This window comes from Scatophagus argus, chromosome 17 (assembly GCF_020382885.2).
Source record: "Scatophagus argus isolate fScaArg1 chromosome 17, fScaArg1.pri, whole genome shotgun sequence".
Classification (NCBI taxonomy): domain Eukaryota; kingdom Metazoa; phylum Chordata; class Actinopteri; family Scatophagidae; genus Scatophagus; species Scatophagus argus.
The window spans coordinates 645,121-649,462 of NC_058509.1; the positions used below are offsets into that span (position 1 = coordinate 645,121).

Below are 4,342 nucleotides of genomic sequence, written 5' to 3' on the forward strand. Positions count from 1 at the left end.
CTCATATCCTGTAATTTGTTGTTTTTCATAAACAGCGAGAGGAGGATGAGGAGGGGGAGATCTGAAGGAGGACGGACGGACAGACGGAGGGCTGGAGATGCTGCTGAGTGCAGAAGGGATTTGGATTTCTAATCCCAACGCGAGCGTGAGGCGTCTCCTTCTTCACTTTTCTTTTTCCACTTCTGCTCTAATTATCCTGCTGAGAAACAAACTCAGTTTGTCAGCCGGAAATTTAATTGAAGTGTCCTCGTGGAAATCATTTTAGAGTCGTAAAGAGAGCTCGGAGAGGACCGGCTTGTTATTGTGGGTTCGGCGCTGTACGCAAGCTGAGTACATGTATGCAGTACGGACAGGAAGATCAGTCGTTTACGTTTTGTTGATTCAGCTGTGAAGCGGATCACTGCGTTCAGTCATTGGAGACAACAGGTATAACAACAAAGACCTCATACAAGCCTCAACCTGTAGTACTTGTACACAGAATTCTTTATCAGGTGAGATTCAGATCTCCCCATCCCAAGACAAATCTGAAGTACTGACATAGTATTCGATCAGGGCTGCACACAGAAGCATCAGGGGCCCGTGAAGGGGCCCAAACACACAGTCATCTTCGCTGTTATGGACACCATGCTCTTCCTCACAGGTGGTGTCATCTCCCCCTGTCATCACCTGGCTGGCGCTCAGCAGCTCAGTCTTTTTCTTCTCCTTCCTGTGGGATTTATGTTCAGGTCCCGACGCAGCTGCAAAATTCACTCCAACGTTAGCTCATGGTTAGTTTAGATGAGCGGATTCCTCACGTGTCTGTCCACAGTCAGGTAAGCCCTTCGTTGTCATAAACAGCCAACATTTTACTGAAGCAGCAACAAATAAAATGTTTTCGGTAATGGAGAGTATTTTGATTCAAAATAAATATTTTGCATTGCTTACATTTAGGAAGAACATGATTAGTACTGGTCTTCATGGTCCACCTGAATGATGTGCAACCAGGAAGCCCCCCCCCCCCACCCCACCCTCGTGTGCGGCCCTGGCTGGTCAGTTCATAGCCAGAGCCATCAGTCAGAAACTCTCTCAGATCACTGAGGAAAATAAAAAAGTATTTTCTCATATTTAATCCTAAATGTCGGTTTTATGACTCTTTAACAGGACTGATTGTGATCCCACTCATGATGAACACTGTTGTTACAACAACAACAACATGATAACAAAAACAAGTCAATAATAAACAATAAGGTGGTATTGTATCACATCTGTTCAGGTCAGCTCGGTGTCGGTTATGTCGGTTAATCCCGTCTGGATGTTTTCATCGTCAGTCTCTCATCACCCCGGACTCATTTTCAGTCACTTTAAATTGAAGAGGGGCGGAGTCCGGCGCTGCGCTCCCGCTCCCTGATTGGCTGTGCGGGTCTGTTATGATAATTGAGAGGGCGGGTCCTAAAGCAGGAGCCGCTGGGCTGCCGAGCGACGCCTCATTGTGTCGTTTGTAGCCGGACAGGACGCGTCGTGTCCTCCTGTCTGTCTCTCTCTGTCTCCCTGTCTGTGTGTCTGTGCGGTGGATTTATACCTGGGTCGGCTCGGTGCTGGTGCTGCTGCTGGACGAGGATTTCCCTGCCGGTTTCTGTTGGAAATAACCCGAGCTGTTGTGGATTAATGTGAGCGCGTGTGTTCGGGCTGAGGCGGAGGAGACGTGGACGCAGAAAGGTGAGTTTGTTCTTCTTCTTCTGGGGTTTCATGGAGGAAAAACCTCGCCTCGGCTCCTCCCGGTGTGCGTGAGCGCGTGCACGAGGCGGTTTCACTCCGAAGTGTGTGCGTGTTTTCTGCATAAGGCAGCAGGACGTACCGGTGAGTGTGTGTGTGTGTGTGTGTGTGTGCGCGCGCGCGCGCGCGTGTGTGTGGCAGCCTCGACTGACGGCTGTCAGTCACCAAGCCGTCAGCACGCGCAGCAGCAGCACCCGAAGTGTGTGTGTGTGTGTGTGTGTGTGTGTGTGTGTGAGCTTCATTAACTCCAGTCACCTTCCTCCCATCATCCTCTGTGCGTCCGGAGGCTTGAAGTTGTGCTGACGGACGGACTCAGACTGGAAACCTCCCGCCGCTCCTCCTTCACGTCTAAAAGCTCCGGAGGGACCGGATGTCTGGAGGGGCGATGATTATGGATCCATATCAGGGCTGTCCCCATGTTGTCTGCCTTTAGATCCCGTCCAAACAGTCCAGTCCAGTCCTTTACTGGTCCTCTAACTCCAGCATGACGTCTTCTTGTGCCCTTTGAGTGAACATCAGAAAGTCTTCACGCTGAAGACGATGGCGGCAGCAGATTCAAGCTGTCGATGTGACTGATCGATTAATCGACTCCTCATTCCAACATTACCTGATCACTATTGCTCCTGATCCTGGAGTCCGATCCAGAACAACGTCCGGTCCCAGTTCTTAACCTGACAGGTTTTTCATGTGAAGCTCAGAAATAAACGGATGAATAAACTGGACTGGAAGGTCAGAAACAACCAGTAATGATCCAGCAAAGCTCCCAGGTCCGGTTCGATCCGGATCGACTCGGGACTTCATTGTGATTCTGATGATTTCTGAGCTCAGTTTCTGCAGGACTTTTGGTTTGTTGTTGTTGGTGAAACAATTGATGAACCAGTCAACCATGAAAAGCGCAGTGTGGGGTGTCTGCCACCAGGGGGCGCTTGATTTTTGATGTCATTTGAGTAAACCGTGTTTGTCGTTTGGTTAAGTTTGACTCTCAGTTTGATTTTATTGACTGATTTTTAGTGTTGTTTTCTGTCTTATTACATCATGGAGGGAAACTGAATGGAGGCGCACGTCATGTTTTTGAACCCCGAATAAACCACACAGTTAATCGATTAGTTACTTTAAAGGAACAGTTTGCCCAAAAATGAGCGTTCAGTCCCTGTCTCCGACGATCACAAGTGTTCACGTTGTTCACGGCGCTGCACGCCAACGCAGAGCCGTGTGTGTGTGTGTGTGTGTTTACTGGAGTAAAGTGAGTGTGTGAAGCACAGGACGGACGCCGTTCCGCCAATTAACCTCCAATTATGAGCTGCATATTGAATTGTTAATGTGGTGTGAGAGTCTTTTTACTCCACTACACTGATTTGATTACTTTGCACAACATTTAAACACACAGTGCATGGCCAAAAGTATGTGGACGCCCCCTGCTGCAGCAGATCACCTGCGTTTCCTGTTTGTGCTGTGAGTTTAACCAGCGACTCTTCATCTTTGAACCGAGATGAGCTTTTATTGATAACAAATTTGTTTTAACCCAAACGGTGACTGTCACTGAGGAAGGTGGTGGATGAGAAGGCTGGAGCTGGACAGCCCGACCGACAGCCGGGACACAGACTGGGGGCCCGTCCTGGTCGCCGTGCTGGACCTCACGTTGACAGGAAGGACTCTGACACGTGAACTGTGTCGTCTTCACAGCTCGATTAAACATTTGTTTGCTCCAACGTGGCGAGGCGCCGTCAGTCACACGGATTACAAACAAGATGGCTGCTGTTTGAATCACTTCCTGTAGCAGATGAGTGGAGGCACATTAAAGATGTCACAATCACATGATACACCATCACACGTGGAGGGAATGTTCAACCGTCCACTTACTTTTGGCCGTGGCATTGATGTCACTGTTTGCTTCTTTCATTTGGATCAGAATCACATGTGAAGCAGGTCTTCACAGGAAACGCAGTGATGGGACACACACACGTCCTGAGTGTCCACGTGGGTGTCCACACAGGTGTCTACACTGGTGTCCACGCTGGTGTCCATGCTGGCGTCCATGCTGGCGTCCACACTGGTGTCCACTCGGGTGTCCACGCGGGTGTCCATGCTGGCGTCCACATGTTTCTTTCTGGGATCTGCCTGAGCTGGAGTTTCTTTGTTAATTGGGGAACAGAGAGGAGGATTAACAGCAGTTTCCCGAGCATCCGCCCCTGCAGTCTGCACTCCGTCCTCCATTGTGAAGGAGTTACCGTCTGAAACGTCTTTGTGCTTTCTGAGCTCTGCCCTGAACCGAGCGTCCGCCTCACAGATCCGTCAGCAGGGCAGCCCGTCGCTCGCCGCTGCCGCTCCATTGTGTGTGTGTTAACCTTGGGGTGCGCTCGGACACAATAACCTGCGAGTCCCCGGTGGGCTGCGGGCGGGCGGACGAGGAGGAGGAGGAAGTGGAGAGAATAATGTTAGGAAGATTAGCTGCGTCGCTGTGAAAGCCTCCAAACTGCTGCATGTCATCAGCCATTATGTTCTCTGTGCAAATCTGAGCCGCGGGACTCGCCTTTTGTTCTAATCCTCAGTGTGTGTGTGTGTGTGTGTGTGTGTGTGTGTGCGTGTGAGA

The 4,342-nt window shown here is 50.2% G+C and overlaps 1 protein-coding gene across 3 annotated transcripts in view; it reads left to right on the forward strand.

Annotated features, from left to right (window-relative positions):
- Positions 1 to 1,416: 1,416 nt before the first annotated feature.
- The window catches only part of LOC124074341 (semaphorin-6D-like), an 82,834-nt gene continuing 79,908 nt past the window's right edge, over positions 1,417 to 4,342 (forward strand). For 2 of the 3 annotated variants that reach the window (XM_046417173.1, XM_046417174.1), the window contains exon 1: positions 1,418 to 1,695. The gene's annotated coding sequence lies outside the window, so the exon portion shown is untranslated. Of the gene's footprint in view, positions 1,696 to 4,342 lie in introns of all 3 variants that reach the window. The other variant, XM_046417176.1, reaches the window with a different exon arrangement.